At 36.5% G+C, this 22272-nt stretch overlaps 1 protein-coding gene across 2 annotated transcripts in view; it reads right to left on the bottom strand.

Annotated features, from left to right (window-relative positions):
• The window catches only part of LOC118742968 (protein grainyhead), a 305196-nt gene that overhangs the window by 11789 nt on the left and 271135 nt on the right, over positions 1-22272 (bottom strand). The gene's annotated exons all lie outside the window — the stretch shown is intronic.

Raw genomic sequence — 22272 nt, 5'->3', positions numbered from 1 at the left:
ATTTCATGACGAGTGCTTAAGTAAATATGTAGTGTGTACTTGGAGATAATTTTTTTTAAATTTTTGTGCTCTCACAGCAGTTCGCTTGGCTTGGTAATGAATTATTATACAAATTGTTATAAAGTGTGCAGGCGCAAAAAATTAAGCAAAAAAAGAGTAAGTAGAAAAAAAAAACAGCAGGCAAGAAAGAAATTAAAAGTTATTGTGAACAACAACAGCAGCAGCCGATTGAACAATGAAAATAAATAACAAAAAGCTGCGCAGCACAAAAAAAACAAAAACAAAGATGTGTGGGTTGGCTGCGTAAAAACTTGTGCCTAAAGCTATAAATTGAAATAGACTAAATTACACAAACAGCAGCAGAGCGGCGGAGACTGCGTTCTTGGGTGGGCTGCTGGCAATAAAGTAGCGCTCTGTGACAGTGATATAGCAGAAAGAGCTCTATAAACCCAGCGCTTTTATATGTATGTATGTACGTATATGTGAAATATAAAAAACTGCGGCGTTGACAATGCTTTGGCTTGATTTATGCGTTGCTATATGCGGCAAATAAATCCAAAGTCAAGCTCAATTGTATAGCGGCCAACTTCAGTAGCCAACTAAAGCAACCTTGATGCAGTTCAATATGATCTATAGAGCCATTTAATCGTCGAGTGTTGACGGCAGAGTATACCAGACATTCGCTTTGCCCACATATGTATGTATGTATATGCATGTGTATTTAAGTTAGGTATTAGAGCTGACACAAACGTTTAATAAATGACCCGTTGATGAACTTTGTCAGCCAAATGCAATACTTCAACCTAATGAAGCCATCACTCGGTGTTTATGTACATATGTAGGTATGGGTAAGCTACCTCAACTCTTGGTTACGCATATTTGTGCATAGCTGCATGTTGGTAGAAGTGATGAATTGCTGGCGGCATTTTTTTTATTATTATTTTTGTTTTTGTTGTACTAACAAACAACTCGCAATTGGCCCCTAGCCACTGTGTCGCAATAAATGCACAATTTCATGCTGCCACAAATTGAATGAAAAATCTGCAGCAATGCAACAGAAAAAAAGACGAAAATGAAAAGGAAGTATTCGATAACATGTATGTTTGTGTGGGTATACATATGCAACTAAGTAGTAGTTTGTTGAAGGTACAAAACGATAATAGCTTGATTGGCTACAGCAGCCAATTATGCAAATGCCTGAATGGAGACATTTATTGTGGGACCAAGTTGGAGAATGTCGTTGAATATTTTAGAAAAATTTAATAGAAAAAGCAGCAGCACTAACAATTACCACGCTTAATTTTTAATGAAGGCCAAGAATATTTTTAGATTGCATAGAGTGTAGAAATACATATTTATATATGTAATTATTTTGAATTAAGAGTTAATAATACGTACGAAATAGATTTAGAAGACTTGGATCTCTAGCGATGGCGGCAGAGAGGGATAACCATTGACCCCGAAGCGCGCATCGGGTCTCACCTGAAATTTAAGTCTATAGTCTTAAAAAATCGGGCCACAGACAACGCAGAGCGGCAGGTGGACGAGTGGCCAGGCCTACGTAACTTTAAGGCATTCTAATATATAGATCTCCCCCTTCCCCTGGTAACGTGGCATGACCAATGGCGGGGTTGAATGCAATCTAGGCGGTAATCAGGCTGTGGAGAGCCATACTTTTAGCAGCTTTTACAGCAGACACACTGGCGCCTCAATCAAAACGTGAGCCTTAAGAACTCTTCTTCTTCTTCTTGTCTCATTGCAGGAGTTCTCATCCAAGACGTTGTTTTACCTTTAAAACCTATACAGGCTATTGTCGTAGGGCAGCCCAATGGAGCAGATGGTCCTCCCAGCGGCAGTGGGAGAAGAGGCACAATGAAATTTAAATTAACAAATAAATTAACTCAGCGCAATTTAACAAAAAAATTTTTTGAAATTTAATTCAACTCCAACCTCTCTAATCAAAGCAATTCAACTGAAGTTAATTCAGTTCAACTCATTCCATATGCTATTCTAAAGGAATAAGAATCATATCCAAGAGAACTATGTATGCATTAGGGTGGTCCAAAACAAGTAAAGTCGGATTTTAATGCACTCACCTTCTAGGATTGCTCTATATCGAAAAAAATATATCCCTGTTTTTAACCGACTTCACAAAAAGGAGAAGGTTATCACTTTGTCGGGATATTTTTTTATGTGTTTTATCGCATAACTTTAGACCACGTTGACCGATGTCTTTAATTATTTTTTTTTTAAGGAAAGAGGTTACCTCACAGTTGTTGCCATTTTAATTTGGTTTAAATCCAATGATTGGATCATGAAGAAATTAACGATAATCTTAAATTTGTATATGAGAACTGGAGTCGGTTTTTTGTTGCTTAAAAATTACTTGTTTTATTTTGAAATCAAAAAATAATTAGAGGTCTCTCGAAGCGCTCAAAATATTCCATGTATTTTACATGGGAACAAACAACTTTTCGTTGAAAGATGTATCGAATTCTTAAAAATCTATATTTTTCGTTCGGAAAACTCTGGTTCTCTTCAAGAGATTTCCAAAAACAATACCCAATTGTTTATGTACCAATTTTTAATACTAAAGATTTTTTATTGGTCCCCCCATTGCAATACCTGGCATTTTCTGGGGGTTTTGGCGGACCTATAAGATATATGTAGTTACTATGAAAAAATTTATAAATAAATAAAGAGGTATTATTATTTGGAATCTCCTGAAGAGAAACAGTGTTTTCCGATCGAATTACATTACTTTTCCAGAATTCTATATCATTTCTACGAAAGGTGTTCCCCACAATACATTTTTTATCTAAAAAAGGCATATTTTTCGGTATAGAACAATCCTAGGGGGTGAGAACACAAAAATTCCGACTTTTCTTTCTTGGACTACCCTTTTGGATTAACTTTTGGACCACCCTAGTATGCATTCTTGGTAGCAAAAACAACTGCAAAAAACTTAATTTCTTATAAAACGTAACTTACTTTAAAGCTGATTTAAAGAATATTTCAAAAGTTAAAGTAAATTTTTCAACAAAAAAGAGGCAAATTATTAAAGAAAATGCCATTGACTGCTTGGTCAATGCCAATAAACTTAAATTATCTATAAATGGATAGTTATTTATCTAATCCCCAAGCCCACACAAACCACTGTGCTATACTTTATCAATTTCATGAAGTAATGCCTCCACACATATTGTCTAGAGAAATACGCAGGCGTACCTGATGAATAACCGACGGTTCAATAAATGGACAGACATACCAAAGCGAACAATGAACCAACTTAGGCGACGTGCGACGATAGAACGGAAATAAGAGCAAAATTTAAAGCAAAAGCTGGAATAGAGCTATCTATATACGTACATATGTCCATAAGTATGTAGCTAGAGACATGGCTAGAGACAGGCATCTAAAGCATCATTTGGCTAGTGATGCAAAAGCAGCAGCGATATTGACATCGATCGTTAGAGCGCAAGTGAAGCAGCGCTTGCAATTATGTTGGCGGCAAAGTGTAGCAAATTAAAAACGAAACAAATAGAATGGAGGCAATGAAGAAACAAAAAAAAAAACAAAAAAAAGAAGTCGAATAATCAAAAGCAGAACAAAGGCAAAAGAAGGAAGTTACGTTAGGGAAAACAGCAGCAGTCGATGGAAGAAGACGAAGGAGATCGAGCAACTAAAGTGGACATGTAACAGTTTAATCGCTGTACAACTGCTGCATGCCGCATGCCGTTTGTTGCATGCCTCACTTAGTAGCTGACTTAATTTGCCAAGCGCGCTGTTTGTTTGTTTGTTTGTACTACTTACTTCATCAGTTGCGGCTGCCAATGTTAACTAAGTATATGGTTTTTGTTGTAGCTAATGTTTGTTTTGTAAACGCATACATATGTACATACTAAACATACATATCTAAAGAAGTAGAAATGCCAGTAGTGGAATAGTGCTTCTTCGTCTTCACCTATCGCCATTGGTGTATGGCTTTTTTCCATTTGCTTAAGAATTCGCAGCGCTGTGATAAGACAAGCTCATAGAAACAAACAAACAAACACACACACACGCATACATACACTGAATAAATGAGTTAGTCGAGCCGCTGATGCGGATACAACTTGCCAAGTTTGATCGGCTTCTCGCAGTCGCAGGCTGCTTGCTTACATTTGCTCTGCAGCTGTCAATGGTCGTTTGGCGCGATTGGAGGCAGATAGGCGGTTTATAGTTATAAGATCGTATAATTTATAGATGCAGTAAGCACAAATACATATGTACATATGTATGTATGCATCCTCACATACATACATATACACCGACACATATGCACATGAATGCCTTACTTCATTAAAGCACATTTGACTATCCATACACCGATGCATAGATACATTACAAATTGCAATTTTTTTGTGCCTGTGTGTGTGTGTATACTTAGCACCAGCGCTCTTATTGCCTTGTGTAGATTATGGTCCTCCAAGTGTTTGGCGCTGTTTTTGAGTGCATTGGCGCGTAATTAAGAAATAAAATGCCGGAAATTCACTGATTGTTAGACACGTACACATATCCGGGCGCGCAAATATCCTTGGCATTGCTGGTGCTGTTGCCGGCGTTGTTGTTGTTGTTCGCTATAATACGCATACATACTCGCACATACAAGCGTACGAGTAATACTAAAAATAGTTGCATGTGAATTGGCGCACAGTGTTGATTAGAGCGCTTAGTGGTTGGTGCAAATTAACAGTTGAATGCTATTTAATAAGAAACTATTTTATGATTTATGACACGATGCAAGCTGAATAAGCCATGGGAAGAAAGTTAGTTAAGGCGCAAAAAAAAAATTTAAGTACGAAGTCCATAATAATTATAGTGTGTATGTAATGCAAGTGATTTTGCGGAAAATACTGGCTGAAGCTGGTATTATGCCACTCCGAGATTAATAAACCTTTAATTTTGTCGAAAGGGTATATGGGAGTAAAGGAGCCGAAGGGAAATATGTGTAGACTTATTTACTTGAATGGTCAATAGAGATGGATGAAGAATAACTGTAGACACAGTCCTGTATAAGTTTTGATTGAAAAGTATAAAATTAGAATAGAAAAATTTCGGAGAAATATTTACAATTTATTATTATTTTTTATTTGAATTCTGCTATCAATACCATCTGTGTTATTATAATTAATGACGGTATTAACAATTGTCGATTAATGTAAGTATGTATACGAGTAGTTATCGATATCAATTTTAATAATTATCGAAGTAATTATCGACTTTAATGACGTCATCATAATAATGATCGATATTTATCGCCATTTTAGATTTTCTTGAATACATTTTTATTATTTATATCGACTATCATAATAGTTATCGATATGGTTAGAAATTATGTTGTAGTTATCCAAACAGCTATCGATATATATGTATCTTTATATATTTTATCGATTTAGATTTGGTTGTTATTTCACCTTGTTACCCCAACCGAAATTATCCAAAATTCTGTTATTTTTGTTGATATTTATCAATATCTATCACAAGGGATATCGTTACCGATCTTGTTAGTTACCGAAATAATTATAAATACTAGAGTGCCAGTTACTGTCGAAATTCGACCCTTTTTTCTAGTTTTTAAGAGCCTTGGAGAGGTTTCCTAACTTAACACGCAGCTAAACTTATAAGGTCCAAAGTAACTTACCGGAAAATCTTCTGCTTTGGAACTAAAACGTGACTAAAATTTTTTATATCTTTAAAGGTCTTTTGAGGACTTCGGAAGGAATGGAATTGACCCAATTCATTCCAGTTTATTGATAAATTTCAATGATTTGATGTATATCGTTAATTATATGAATTTCAAAAACACTAAATTCCGATAACTCAACAAAATTCGATAACTCGACTAATTTCGATAACTATAAAATTCGAGGGCTCGATAAACTTCGATAATTGAAAAATCTATATATCTTTCGATACCTTCATAAATTTTAAATTTTGGCAACTCCATATTTTTCGAAAGCTATCGAAAAGTTTCTATAACTCGTTACACTCTGTTAACACGATAAAATTCGACAAGCAGTGATAACTCGATAAATTTATATAACCTTGAAATTTCGATAAATCGATATGCTTTGAGAATTCGATAATTTCAGTGGATCAATAATTATTGACAACTCTGTAAGTTGAAAGAACTCGATGCATTACGATAACTCGATAAATTTCGTTAGGTCTATAAATAATGATAATATAATAAACATCGAAGACTTGATAAATTTCTTTAACTTGACCATAAATTTTTATAGCTCGATAACTATCCGTAAATTTCGACAACTAAGTTTCTGTGTCTATAAATTTCGACAACTTAGTAAACATTGATCAATTTGAATAATTCGATACGTTGCGATAACTGAATAAGCAAGGATAACTCGCTAAATTTCGATAGATATAAACTTCGATGAGTTGATAAATTTCGGTAACTTTTATTATGACTGAATTTATTTCGAAAATTTCAATTAATTTTCTTACTCTTTTGGTTACTCTAATTCTTATGTATTTCTCATTGTCTCCATTTTCGTATATTTTGTCTTTATCGTTATCATTTATTCCTTCATCTTCATATTTGTCTTTATTTCAAAGTTTAATTTAAAATACGAAGTAAAACAAAATGCGACAACAGCTCAAACACACGAACAGGTTGCAACAACAACCATACACAAATAAGGACATTTTTAAACGAAAATTTTGGCCGTAATTTTCAACCAACTTGGAAACCAGTAAAACTCTCCTCATCTACCGAAAATTGTCTTTCCAATGGTGGTGGTTGAAATCGGTTCAGTAGCATCGCTAAACGAACGGAGACAAAATATAATTATATAGATTGTCGATGTCATAAGAATAGTTATCCAAATAATTTTTTGGTCAAACAAAGTACCATGAGTACTTTTTAGATAGTGGTCGACTCCACGCTGAATCACTTAATTATCTCGAAACATCGGACTAACTCAGATAAAGAATGCGCTTAACAATTCAAGCTAATCGAACGACTGGAGTCTGCAAATGGCCAGCATACTTACAAAGAGACTTGGCTTAAAGTGAAACACGAAATCGCGTATAGTTTAAAAACTGGGGCTAAGTCAGTAGTTGGCCACGTTTTTCACACAAAAGTTCCAGTATTCCATGGCTTATCGCAAAATAGCTACGACCAGATGAGAGGACTGCTTCAAATCGTAGAAACCAGAGGATGGTTCCAAAAGTAAATTTTGGGGATAGTATCTGGATTTGAACTCATATAAATGTAGCTTGGTGATCAAAAATTTTCTCGAAGAAATAAATGACTGTAGTGCCGAAAGAGTTCATTGCTTTACCACTGTTGGACTGTTAAGTTCGGGTTAGGCTTTCTATACTCATTACAGGTAAAAAAAAAATACTTACATTTTATGGAAGGACTTATATACTAGGCTGGGTCGATTTTGTATGGGGGAAAATAAAAGTCGTTTGACCGCATTGTAATAGTAATATTATGATGTCTTAGGTCTTAGCCAATTGTTATTGGCCACGAAAGATTAATTTAAAACTTATCTTTAGCCCGCGCAATTGCATCAAGGTATACGAATTTTGAAAATGGAATGCGTTAATTTTTATAAACCGGATGATATATCAAATTAAGGGTTATTCAATTTAGTACCTCACGTTCATTTATCATTTTTCAATAAGTCTTAAATTTTAAGATATTAAGATAAAACTTACAAAAATTATAATTTTCCCGTATAGATTTTCAATTCTTCATTACTTCAAGAACCAAGTACAAAGTGAGACGGGATTTATTTCAAACGTTTTAATGTTTTCGGCTGTTTATATAGTATTAAAAGGACCATGGACTTGGTCACGCCGATTTGGTAAGTTTTCAAGATCCTGATGAATGAAATGAAATATGTATCGTCAAAGAATAGGAATCGTTTGATAAGTTAATAGTAGTTGCATACATTAACATAATACAGTTAGGGTGGGAAACGCCCATTTTAAGTCCATTTATGCAGTCTTGAAAATTGGTGCGCAATAGTTTTATTAGTCAACGAAGACGCACATTTTTCGCGGTTTCTAAATTTGCCGTTATATGAAAGTAGGAGACGTGAAATAATTGTTTAGATATAGTGCATAAGCATTTTAGTTAATTGCATTATGTGAAAAAAGTGTTTAACATATCCTGGGAAATCCTTTTGAAGACTCTCCAATTGGACGATAGTGCTTCGCATTCAGCTTGAACGAAAAAAGGCGCTCCCTGGAACACTTTTCTGTAATCCGGCTCTTTTATCTAAACGTTTTTTATACAATTGAAGATACATTTTTTTTTAGAAAAAAAAACTGGAGATCCACTTAAGTTTTTCGATATAAATTTGGTAAATGTTACTCGATCGGCACGTAGTAAGTACCAAATTGAAAAAGAAATTGTGCCTATTCAGTGTTTCCATACTCACTTGCATAAACCAAAATTTTTCCCACGATGATGCAAAATAATGGCTTTTCTATTAGAGCTACCGAAATTATTCCTAAATTTGCAAAAATTCGCAAACTATAGCTAATATTAAAACAAGATTAGAATATTTGCAACCAGCGACCTAAATGAACGGCAGCAATATTAATGCTGTTCTTTACATCTTTTGACTATAGGCCAGTGCAATTATCAAAAGAACAATTAAAAATGTATTGAAAAAAGATAACTTTGAGATTAACGACAAGCTAAAGGGCTGCGAAAAATTATATTTGACTTTATCTTTTGCATTAACTGATTCATTATTTAATAATATGCACTAAACCTTTTTGCCGAAGCCAGAATTTTCAACAAGAATTGGTCTTATTCGACTAGTGTGCTGTGGGTCACTTGGCGGTCGATGCGCGGGGGCTCTTAACATTAAAATAAAATACTAATATTTTACAGGCTTCTTGTTGACTTCATGATACATTATATTTTCACTCTTAGCAAGGGATTTGAGTAAAATTAGATTTTCGACCCGCCCTATTATATACATAGACCCACTCATTTTTAGTACCCATAGCTTTAAACTAGTAAACACTCAATATGGAAATCTGAAAACTTTGCATACACACTATACTATAACACATAAATATGCATAACGGTAAAAACTCTTTAAAGCAATTGCTTACACTTTAAAATGCAAAATAAGAATTGCAAACTGCATTTAACGGCCAACACCTTAACTAGTCTAGGCCATTTTTGGTGTTAATGGAGTGCAATGGAGTGGCGCAAGCGACGATATTAAATGGATAATTTACTGACTAAATTTACGCGCCATCTCGACAGACAAACTAAAAGTGATGAATACAACAACAATAACAGCAACATAGAGCGAAAATTGCTAATAGCTTAAAGCGACAACGCTGGGCCATTTTCATAAAACAGTTAAGTATATTGACCACCGATCCGATGGATGTCAGAGCGCAGCAATCGGTTGAAGGCAGAGACGAAACGAAATAAAGTGATTGCCGCATAATGGCGTTGCTTTTTGTCACTAACACTAGGCAATGCTGGGCGCACTGTATGGCAAATTTGATTGAGAGCAACCGCAACAGCAGCAGCAAAAGGAACAGCCGGCATTGCGGAGGTTGCGATGGCAGACTGGCATTGGATGGGGGAAATTGAGTTGCATATCAGGCGATTGAACAGCACAAATGACAGCTGAGACATCAGTGACGATGACAATAACAACAACAAGAAAATAGCAACAAAACACCAACCAAAGCAGCATCTTTTCTTTTAAAGGATTGACATTCAATGGACATTGAAAATTGGCTGCATTTATGTACATAGGAACTAAGCAAAGCAGCAGAAGAAGAGGTGGACGTGGGTAGAAAAAGTGCTGATGATAGTGACAGCTCGCCACAACAAAAATGTATTCAAAAAAAAAAAAACAGCAAAAATTGTGCGCTCTTAAGCACAGCTAACTAATAAATATGCAACATTATTGATGCTGTTGCCGTTGAATTGATGGTGGCGACATTTAAATATTTAATTGCGCTAGCGAACACTAAGAGGCGTACATGCTTGTATGTATGTATGCACATATAAAACCGTATGTAGATATTTGCTTAAACGAACTTAAAACGCCAGCGGGTATGTATGCGAGTTGTTTGCGCAATTGTAACTGTATAAATAAATAGTCGCTTGCCTGTGACGCTTCAACAGAATTAATGGAAATTTCATTTTAATCTTTCGTTGCATTTTCAACTTTTTTTAATTGGTTTTTTTTTTGCCTGTATTTTCCCCATTTGTTTTGTAGACGCTAATATTTCTTACTGGAGAATATCTCAATAATGTCGTTTGGACGCGCGCTCGGTAAGGCTAGCCATTTTACACACAGTTGCATATAGTACTTTTATTTAAGCATACAAATGTGTGTAAGTATATGTAAATATATACTTACACGTGTGGTCAGCGCTTGCATCCCGACTGTGGCGCAATGCACAGCCAAGCGCAATTATTTGTTTACACAATTCATTGCTTTTATTCACACATACACATAGCTAGACATACACAAAAGTCATTTATATACATACGTACATATTTTTACAGTGGCGGTAAAAAATAGATGAATGGTGTTTCGTTTTCAATATCTACAATGTTTTTGAAGCTAGAATTTTTTTGATATTTTTTATAAAAATATGGTTCATGCCTTAACAAAAACTGTATAAATCCCACTTAAAAACGTTATACAGAACTTAGAAAAATTTCACGAATTTTTATTTAAATTTCGATAATTTTTTTTTGTTGCACTTTTTTTGCCATATAAACAGGAATTTCTTATAGAAGAATATACTCAAGATCGTTTGCAAAAAAAATTAAAAAGGTCAACGCCAGTTTTTCTAAATTTCGCTATTTATATGAAAAGAAAACCTAAAAGCCGTCAGCAAAAATAAAATTATTTAAAAATCAATGCAATTTTTTAGCTGCTCAAAACTTGCACTTATTTTGCTAGAATTTTATAAGCTTGTTAACTGCATACCCAAAAAAATTTTTAAAAACTCTGGTTAAAAAGCGCGAAATTTAGATAAAAATGTGTGCAATTTTTCTAAGTTCTGCATAAAGTTTGAAAGTATGATTTATGTATGTATATAGTTCTTGTTAAAGCATGAACCATATTTTTATAAAAAAATATAAAAAAATGTTAGCTTGAAAAATATTGTAAATGTTAAAAACGAAACACTATTCATCCATTTTTGACCGCCACTGTATGTGCTAACCTGCCTTAGCAAACATTTACCTGCCGTAATTAGCAATCAATCACAATTTTTAATTTCCCAACTATAGCTTTTAAAATGTGCGTTTATGGCATTTTGCCAACATAAAAGTATGTACGAATGCATTTATATTTGTTTACATACTTGCATGTATATTTTTTTATTAAGCAGAAATCGGTGTGTTGATAACAATTTGCACATTGGACAGCAGTTAAGATGCGCAAACAAGTTTGCAGCTTAAGTCTTTCGTTTGACATTTGCCAGCAGAGGCGCGTATGCACTTTGTCAGACAAGACAATTCACTAGCGTTGTAACGAACATTTATTGCGGATGACTATATTTCGCCATTTTTATTTTTAATTAAGCGCCACGCCTGCCTACAATTGTGTAAAGCATTGACGATTGAATTGCGTTGATTAGGTAATGAAGTGAATGAATGTCCTAAATTTTGTGAAATGTGTAATGTTTATTTTCTTCGGTTTTTACATTAAAAGTTTAAAGTTTTAGTTTTAAATTTAAAAATAGGAAATATTTCTAAAAGTAACTGTGAAAATGGAAAATGTTTTGCTTTCATAGTGCATACCGTGCGAAGAAGCGATCTAATGGTTTTTCTGACTTCGAAATTGGGAAACATTTCCTACTAATTTTAAAAATGAATGAAGAAATGTGCCCATGCATATCTGGTGGTAAGCGTTGCAACTTGTGCGCCAATGCAAAAATTAATTCTACAAAAAAATCTAGGGAACAGAGTACAATCAACCTACACAACATCCCTTACCAATCGAATAAATCCTCCCAGTGGCTATGACAACTTTCAGTGATTTTGTGATGTTCGCTCTGTGTTTAAAGATGTGAAATGTTAGAGAGCTTTGAAACGAAATTCTATGGAATCCACAACTTTTTATTAGCTAAGAATCTATGTAAGTTTCCAAAATAAATCTATTTTCTGAAAGGGTAGGGTAAGGCCGGAGTGCCTTATTGTGCGCAACAGACGGGCACATCTTTCAGGCCCTTAAGATCATGGAAAAAATTAATATTTAAGTTCCGCAATGGTATTGGCCAGACTTGGACTGCTTGGTCGAGCCTTTGAGCGTTAATAACTCCAATCGTTAGTCGTTCATTCGACAGGGAGGTATGTTTCCTATGCTAAATGGTTAGACTTGTACTGCTGAGTTAGAAGAGATGTTATATATCTAAATAGATCTATATAATAAACGACTAGGGAGTACTCTCGACGAAGATATTTCAGGCGATGCTTCTTCTGCAGTATTGCGGAACGCGACTTAAAATTGCTGTAAGAATAATACCACTTGTTCTGCTATAATAGATGGGAGAAAAGAAATTAGCTTGGCAAGGATTTCGACAAAATGTGTGTTCATAGACGGCAGGCATTTGGCTTTTGAATACATCTTAAGAAGTTGGATGTGTAGATCGCAAATTTGTTGCTTCAGTTCACTTTAATTACCGCGCCAGCGAGTTAAGACGTTTGAGAGCATTTTCATCTAAAATAATCCTGATAAGAGTCAATATGAGGATAGTCAGAGGAGAATAGTGTGCAGAATAAATTAATGGAAATTCTTTTCCGAAAATTTGCCATAAATGCCAGTTCCGAGCAGACAATAGGAAGAAGTGTCCATCTTGCTGTGATAGCAAAAGCACAAAAAAAAAAAACACTTAACACTTTTTTAGACATATCTCATCAGCAGATTAAATCGAAATCCCATGGAATAAGTTTTCGGCAAGGTCATGATTTTTTCAGTTGGCAGCAGAAAATTAAACGCAGGCTTGCCCAAATGCAGCACAGTGCTTTAAATTTTTTTAGTACAGTGCACAGTGGTTCATAATTGGCATTTTATGTTCATAAATCACCATGGATCCTTCATTTTTCATTCAATCTGATTATGAAATGAAAGCTAATACAATTTGCAAGAGACCAGTTCAGCCCGGTTTTAAATTTTTTTTTGTTTGCATTAAATTTTTTAGTGCAAAGTGCAGAAAAAGTGGCAATTTTGAAGAAAATCTCCAGTTAATAAATGTTACATAAAAAAGGAACTTGTTGAAAAAAATTGTCTCATTGACTGTATATGGAAAATGTGTATTAGCTTAAAGCTCTCAATAGGCAGTTAGGCTAGACGGCATGTCAGTTAATGCCACGGTCAATATGCGCAAGAATGATTGCAATGTTGCGTGCAACAAGAGCATGTAAAAAGTAAAGCTAAAGGAAAAATGTAAGACCATGCAATCACCAGAGATCGTTTACAATGTCAAATTATATGCGAATGTGAAAGAGGAATGCAATAAGAGCGGAGTATGAGGGAAGATATAAATTAGGAGTACAAATCGAAAGCAAGACTCCTTAAAAAGTGTACAATATGTATGGTAAAGCTGTATGCTTTTTTCTACTTAAACGTTGATTTAGACTAATTTCAACCAAAATCAGCAGGATTTGCAACATTACTCACAAAAAAAAAACAGAACTTCTTATTGCCGTAACACAAATTGAGCGAACTCAACACTACACTGCTTGTGGCAACTAAGGGGGCACGCAGTCTAACAAACAACAGCCAACATTTTGTAGCTTCAGGCCAATTACAGCTGAACAATTAAGCGAGTGGCAACAAAGTTTACGCCCAAACCGAAGCATGAAAGAGGTTTGTCACATCGCACAGCAATGCGCGCCACATGCGCGTTCGGCTAGTCAGCCTAAGAGCTAGCCAGCCAGCCAGCCAGCTAGCCGGGCGGAAAGCATGCAAGCATTTAACAATTAAGAATGCAAATGCATGAAGCGCCTTACACTTGCAGCAACACGCTCTACAACAGACATTACTGTAGCATCTTGTAACAATTGGCGCTTGCCGGCGTTGTTGGTGGCAACCACACAAGGCATGGTATGGGTTGGCTTTCATTCGGTTGCTGTATCCTTGTTGCTGGCTATTTGCTGCTTGCTGCTTGCATATAATTATCAGCTATGGCGCATCAGCCTTACGGCTTACAAAGCGCAACACAAATTGTACGGCAGCAACACAGCAGCCGCAGAGGTGCAGCAAAATGAAAATAAGAAAAAGTTGAAAACGCGAGGCAACGAGCGGCTATGTCCACCAAACTATGTACATACATACATAAAAGCATGCCACCTATACTCGCATATATGCATGTATGCATGTCTGCATGTGGTGGAGAAAAGTTAGCGCGCGTATGCAAAGGAATGTGCCATGGCAATGGCGCGCGCAATTGCACCAAATACCGCTAGCTTGCCGCTGCGGCAGCGACACGGAGGCGTCGGGGGAGCGCGCTCACTCAACGCAATAAATCAGAATTTCATAAAATTTATTGCTGCCACACGGCTGCCGTTGCGATGGCGGCGGCGGCTATTCAGTTGCTGTCTACTGTGCTGTTGTTGTTGTTGCTGATGCTGTGCTTTTCACATTCTTATTATAAAGTTTTTGTTTTTTTTTGCAACGCGCAAATGTTGTGTGGCTCTGGCTACAGTTTTTTTTTTCTCTTTTATTGATTTGCTATAGCTTATGAAAATTTCTCCACACTCGAAGTGCACTAGTGCTGGCGCAAAAGTAGAAAAAAAAATTAATCTTAAGAAAAGCGGCGTTGCTGCATTTTGTCATTAAATATTTTAAACGCCATAGCTTTTAAGTTGTTGTATTTTTGTAGTTTTTATTGTTGTTGCTTATAGTTGTTATTTTTGATGTGCTATTACGATAGCGAATGTTAGCTTTGAATATGCATAATAGACTCATGTGATGGCTGCCATTTTTGGAGCCATCGTTTGCCAGTTACTCATATTGATACAGTGGGAGAGCGTTTGGTAAAACTCGGAAATTCTATAATCAAGAATGTTTAAAAAAGTTATTTTATTTCTTGCTGCCCTTGTTATTAGCAATTGAAGTTTTCCTCTTGACATATACGGAGCTTTTAAAAGCACCTTAGCGCCTTCATGGAGATATTACAGGAGGGGCCTGGACTCTGTCGCTGTTTATCCCGCCAGCGTTAAGAGTACTTAACTCTTGCAAAACGACGCCAAAGGTAGTGGCCAGTTGCAAAAAGGTACTGGTAAAACTAGGAGCCAACAATAGAGTAACCTTGTTTTGGGTTCCGGGTCATGTGAGAAAGGGCTGACACACCAGCGAAATGCGGTGCCCAACGGAGCCTGATCGGCCCTCAGCCCTTCTTTGGTCCATATAGAGGATACACTGCAGAGCTTCTAAGGAGAAGGAAAAGTTCAAAAGGCAATCCAAAATTTTTTTATGACTTATGGTCTCTCTCGTGGAATCTCCGAGTGATTGCTAAATCTTAGCACAGAGGGTTAAGAACTACTCTCGTTGGTGTGGACGCTTGTGATAAACAAGATCTTACTAAAGGTAAGCAGTAGGGCTACCAGACTCACAGACTGTGGGGTTGATCTAGCCATTAGCATATAAGATGTCCAAACTCGATAAGAGAAATACTTGAGAGGACACTAAATGATTTTCGGAAACGTACGAGCGTGGTGGCGCTCGAAGTGAAATAAGAGAAGATAGCCTCGGTAAGACATTGGGCTTATCGCCTTGGCACAATTATTGGTTATTGTATGGTGGCTGGCGGTACAAATAAATACGCATGTCTAATGGATGAAGGCTATTTAAAGGGGTTGGAGATCTGTGCGTCTATGATATATCTGAGGCGTTCTGTATAATTCCCACCAGTATCAAACATACCTGAAGGATACTAGTTAGAGTAAGTATTTACGGGACAATGTCTCACGCCATGACGATTTTAATTTTTAATACATACTGGGACAAATCCAGTTTCATTGTCTGGCTTTCGGATAGTCGAAACTTACCCTACTTTACCCTGCAGAACAAATGACTAGCAGACTAAAAACCTTGCTACTAAGGAGTAAAGAATGGTCTATGTGCGATCTTCGGGATTTGCCAAGCTAACCTGCCTGAATTTACTATGCCCTTCCTTTTGCTTTTTGTGAGTTTTGACATGAAAGTGGATAAAGTTCTGTTAGACAAATAATGGTAATGGTTATGTTAAAGGCAATAGTAATGGTATTGATAATGATAAGGCTAATGGAAATGATAATAATAATCGTAATGGTAATAGTATTGGTAATGGTAATGGTAATCCCTACGGTAAGGGTAAAAGTAATGGTTATAGTAATGGTATTGATAATTATAATGGGAAATGGTAGTAGTAAGGGTAATGTTTACGATAATGGTACTAGTAATGGTTAAAGTAGTGGTGGTGGTAGTAGTAATGGTAGTGGTAATGGTAATAGTATGATATGCGTAATGGTAATGGTTTAGTAATGGTAATGGTAATGACCTATTAATAGTTATGGTAGTGATAATGATAATAGTAATGGTAATGACAATATTAACGGTAATGGTAACCGCAATGGTAATGGTAATAGTAATGGTAATGCTAGTACTGTAGCAATCACAATGCAGTACAAAGTCGGGGAAGGAAAGCACTTAAACAACTTATTTCTTTTATAGAAGTTATCTAATAAAGTTTTATATCCGCTGGTTTCATTTGCTATTTTTTAGATGAAAGAATTTTCTCAGAATTCTTTTATGCCTACTGTGCAAGCGGACTTAGCACGGGCATTATCCTTAGCAGCTAACTGAAAGCTAAAACAGCAACGGTTTAGTCATTTATGCACATATACATATGTAGCTACGCGCGAGAGTGTATATGTACAAACATCCAGCAATCCATCCAAGCTATTGTACATCCATCCACTCAACTGTCCGTCCATGCATATGTCCGTCGGCTTGCCATTCATTCAATTGCTGGCAACATGTCAATTTCGCATTAGAGTTATCGCAGCAGCAGCAGCAGTAGAAGCGGCAACAGCTACAACGCCAACGAAAGTAGCAGCAACAACAACATCAATGCAAAAACATAGCATTCGCTCTTAGCAGCGGGTGTGTTGGCCTCAAGTGAACAGCTGCGCAAGACATAGTACACAGCTTCCTTGCATACCAACTGATGGCTTATACTCCTCGTATATCGCGTTATTGCTGTTGTTGTTGTTGTGTTAGCAAAATGCCCAACACGTTAATAGGCATGTTGCATGCAGCAAACAATACAAGCGGCAGTCAAATTGCACCAGCAAGCGCTGTGTTGTTGCATGCATTGTAGATTTCAATTCGATTTGATTTTGATGCGCATCATTGGCGACGGTGTGCGGCAACCAGCATTGTGGCGTGTAACTGTTCAGCCAATACACCTAAGTGTTGCATGTGAAGGCGCGTGAAGCGGATAATGTAGGAAGTGCATTGCCTTTCGCTCGGCTTAACGGTGGTTATATGTACTTTGACAATATCTACACAAAGGCGACGGTGGAGTAGACGTTGGCCCAAGCGGCATTTGGAGGCAAATTAGATGGCGGCGCTAATGATATTAGCTGCGAAAGAAATCGTTAATGAAGCGGTAAATACGACAATAAGCGCGAAACAATGCCGTTGGTGCAACGGAGTTCAGCGCGCAAAAATTCGTTGCGCCAAATTTCACTTCGATACTTCGAATTAAGGGAGACGCGTTGTTGGGCGCGCGCGCACCTACACGTGTTTTTTTTTTGTTTTTTGCTTCAACTTTTTTTATTGCGCTTTTGGTTGCTTAAAGTTCAGACGTATGTAGTTGCATTGCGCCGGCACCTGCGTACGCGATCGCCAAAGTGATAAATAACGTGCGGCCTGGCGTTGTTGCAGCAACGCGCAAGCCGTATGGCATAAATTCTCTTAAATAACGCACAGGCCGTTATAGCGCGTTGTTGGCTTTGTTTTATGTATTTTTTATTGGTGGCTTGTTGGCTGATTCTGCTCTTGTTACCGATACTGATATCTGCACTGCGATATCGATTGTGAAATTAGCCGCTATATGCTGTGCGCATGCGCGCCTGCAACTGTCAGGGTCGCTTCAACGATCGGTGTCTATTTCAGATCGCACATTCGGTCGCCTGTTGCTGCGTTGTTTTAGATTATTTTTCATTTTTTTTTTTTTGCTGCACAAAAGTTGTGTGAAGTGGCAGAAGTGCCGAAATTTATTGCTGGCACAAGTGGAATTGATGTCGGCCAGTGAGCTGCATAGATCACATGTCTTACATGTGTATGTAAATATGTTAGTATGCATGCATGAATATTCACTTCTCTTCTAAGCGCTGTTCTGTACCATTCAGTTGTAAGTGCTACGGTTTGCTTCATACACACATTTAGTGATGTGTTGGCGTGGCAGAGCGGAGCGTAAATATTTGATATCTATCATTAAAATACTATCCTTACTAATAAATATTACAAATCCGAAAGAGAGTTTGTTTATTTGTTACGCTTTTACGCTTCAGCTACTCAACCGATTCCCATTAAATTTTGTACAATGGTGCCATTTAGCCCAACTTAAAATATAGGATAGATTTAATTTCGATTATACGAAGAGGCGTGGCACCTTCCATACAAACTTTAATTATTTATGTGTTGGTGTTGGTTGATTTTTCCGACAGGGTGGTAAGATGATTTATTTTGGAACGAATTTCCGTCATCCCTTGTCAAGTTTGGTTTGCAGACAAACCGGTTTCGGCATTGTGCCATCTTCAGTGTCATTTTTCGTTCGAGAACGAAGATGGCACAATGCCGAAACCGGTTTGTCTGCAAACCAAATTTAATTACTTATTTGACAATTATATTAAAGAATGGACGGAGGGTTGCCAACTGTTCGAAAAGCCAAATGTGAATAAGTTATTAGCGAGTTAACTGAAAAATAAGTATTTGGGTGTAAAATCAAAGATTGCTAAGAAACCATCAGATTGAACATTTAAAATATTACTGAGGTGTTTTGCAAGCGTTGCCACCCTTTAAAACTTCAATTCATTTAAATTAAATGAATTACTACAATAAGGGTATCAATCGAAAAATTTTTGATAAGTGTTTAAGCTCTAAACTACATGTAGGAGGGTTGCCACCTGTTTGAAAAATCAAATTCTTCTTGAACTAAAGGAATTTGATAATTGGAATATGTATCACAATATGGACGTCAGACGAGAGGGATTTAGTAGGGTTTTAGGAGGAGAATATTTCGAAGAGGGTAGTCAGCTATTTTAAAAGTCGAGTTTAAATTAAAAATGTTCAGATGGAGCATTTAGAATTTTCTGAGGTTTATAAAAAGGGTTTCCACCTGCTCGTCAGCACAAAATTTTAATTGCATCTGCATCTGTAGAAAATCTGCGATTGCTTGTTGTGTGTACAAATGAACATTTCTAAACTTGTCCAGCGCTATTTTAGGACTATGCTTCACGACTAGTTTATTAACATTTCGAGAATAGTTTGGGAACATTTCGGGACTTTTTCAGTACAGACAATGACTATTTGATGCCCATTTTGGTACTAGGTATGGACCACTACTAGTTCAAGACTAGTAAGAATCCTTTTGACTTTGGTTTATGCACATTTTGGGACTAGTTCGGGATCACTTTGGGACAAATTAGCGATTTTTTTAACGTTTCGTAGCCTATTCAGGACTATTTCAGGACCATTTCAGGACTACTTCGGGATAATTTTGGGACCAGTTCAGGACTATTTTAGGACCTTTACTGAGATATATTAGGACTAGTTTACGACTATTCCAGGACAATTTCGGGACAAGTTCTGGACGATTTGAGAAAAAGTACATGGTTAAAAAGATGCGAGCTTTCGGACTCTATGCTCAAACTAATCTGCTTTGGCAAGAAATCGGAGATGAAAATCCCAGTATGAGAAGTTGAGAGTGGGTAAAACTCAGGACGGAATAAGTGGTGGGGAGCGGTAGGCGGCCTAGACTGTCAAGACTATAATGTTATACTTACTTAAGAAATAACACCAATATCCTAAACAGAACTGACATCAGTTTGCTAGCTGGGTATTTAAACGACTGGGGACGCGTGTGCACCGGATAGGTCTGCCCACACAGACAGAATGTCGAGTTTGAGAACGACGATACATCGGAAAATATCCTGTGCGACTGACCCGCCTTGATCAGAATAATGTTAATGAATGTTACAAAACAAAAAAATTGTGGAAAACCATTTTTTTTTGCTGACAGTGCTAGGAATTTTTTCCACTTACGAAAGTGTGCTTGAAATGTCAGCAAAAAACAAAAAATTAAAAATAGACGCGATTTCATAACTATTTAAAGCATGCACTTTATTAAATAAGAATTCTATAGCCTATGAATCTGCATACCGAAAAAAATTTCTGAAAATTCACAAAAAAAAGTTCATTTTTGTAAAATTTATTTTTGTTAAATTTAAAATTTCTCTTACGCCAAATATTTCCGCAATAAACTTATTAAAGTAACAACTCGATGGCAGGTTTTGTCTGTGAACAACAGCGGTAATTTCAAGTCAAGACCCTTTAAAAGCTTGCGCAAAAAGTAAATAAAATTCAATGAAATGCGTTTTCAAGTATAAATACATACGTCTATATCGACTAAAAAAATTACAACAATAAAATCAGCTGACGATGGAAAACTTGAGAAAAAAAACGAAATACCCCAAGGCCCTTACATTACCGTGCATATGCATTTATGCGTACATATTTACTATAAGTATATACCAAAGCGTGAGTACGCATGAGTATGTGCATGCATTTACATGATTTGTTAAATTTTTTTTTCTCGCCAATTCGTGTAGCAAGTGCAACATATCGCTGCTGAAAATGCAGACCCTTCGCACGACCTCTACAACTTGCGACTTGCGATCGATGGGGTGCGATTGCGCTGACCAAAGCGGTCAATTACGATATGAACACCGGCAATTGGCATTCATGCACATAAGTATGTACACACATACATGCATAAGTATGTGCATATAATTGATAGCATGATACGCTTGCAATTACAGGGCGTAACCGCGGCGTACACCGCAGTATAATCACAACAACACATAACAACACCAACAACAACATGTCGGTTTACCTTGTAAGGTATGCACTACATACTTTGGCCAATGCGGGTACTCGTAATAATATGCTGCAAGTAGCAATAAGAGCTGCTACAGTCGCACAGTTGTGTGAAGCCTAAAAAAACGACAAACGAAACGCAAAAGAGGACGGAAACAACAATAAAATAGGAAGGCAGGGTAATAAGTGCAAAAGCACCAAAAAATGTTGGCGCAGAAAAAAAATATGCCGAAAACTGCTTTGATAAGCGGCTGCGTTGCAAGCGTAATGAGCAAAATTATTGTTGCACACAGAAAATTAAGAAATAAAGAGTAAAAACAAAATTGATGTGGACAAGGCTGTGTGGCAAAGGGGCCAAGTTGCATGTTGTAAGTGCCAGCGATGACAATAAAAGTAATGAGGAATGCAGTTAGGCTATAATAAAGCAGATAAAATGCGGGAGACCAAACAATAAAGGACAATAAAAATAAAAAATGTTCAAAGTTCGTTGTTTGTTTGGGAAAAAAAAGTTTTAACGTGGGCTCATACCTAGTACAATACAGAAGGGTACATATATGTTGCAAGAAAAGTAAAATAATTAGGCTACAAACAGAGTGGAAGCGAGAAGTGCATTTGTATGGAATTTATCATAGTGCGAGCGAAGATGAAGATGAGGATTAGGGTGGTCCTTAAAAACTATCTACATCTACGTTTTGTATGTTCTACGTATAAAAGAGACCTCCACGAAAATTTTCAAGTTACAAAAAAAAAATTTTAGGGTTGTGACGAGGGTTTGAAACAAATATGTTTTTTAATAGCAAAAATTCGACAAAATTTTGAGTTGAAAACTGAAAAATTTTACATACTATTGAAATTTATTTATATAAATTCATAAACTCATTGAGTTATAGCTGTTGAAAGAAAAAATTTTATCGAATCTTTGCGTTAAAAAAAAACAAATAATTTTCTGAAATCGAGGTAGCGAAATTTTAAAAATTTCGTGGATGTCTTTATGAAGGACCACCCTAATGAGGATGTTCTGTACATTGCCAGTTGCATCCGATACGCTTTCAGCTTTGTCTTCATCTTCATCTTCATCTTCATCTTCATCTTCATCTTCATCTTC

Source organism: Rhagoletis pomonella, unplaced genomic scaffold, assembly GCF_013731165.1.
Source record: "Rhagoletis pomonella isolate Grant_MI unplaced genomic scaffold, Rhpom_1.0 Rhpom_scaffold_00007, whole genome shotgun sequence".
In the NCBI taxonomy this organism is placed as follows: domain Eukaryota; kingdom Metazoa; phylum Arthropoda; class Insecta; order Diptera; family Tephritidae; genus Rhagoletis; species Rhagoletis pomonella.
Note: the sequence above shows the minus strand (reverse complement) of the source record. Positions and strands in the feature narration are given on the sequence as shown.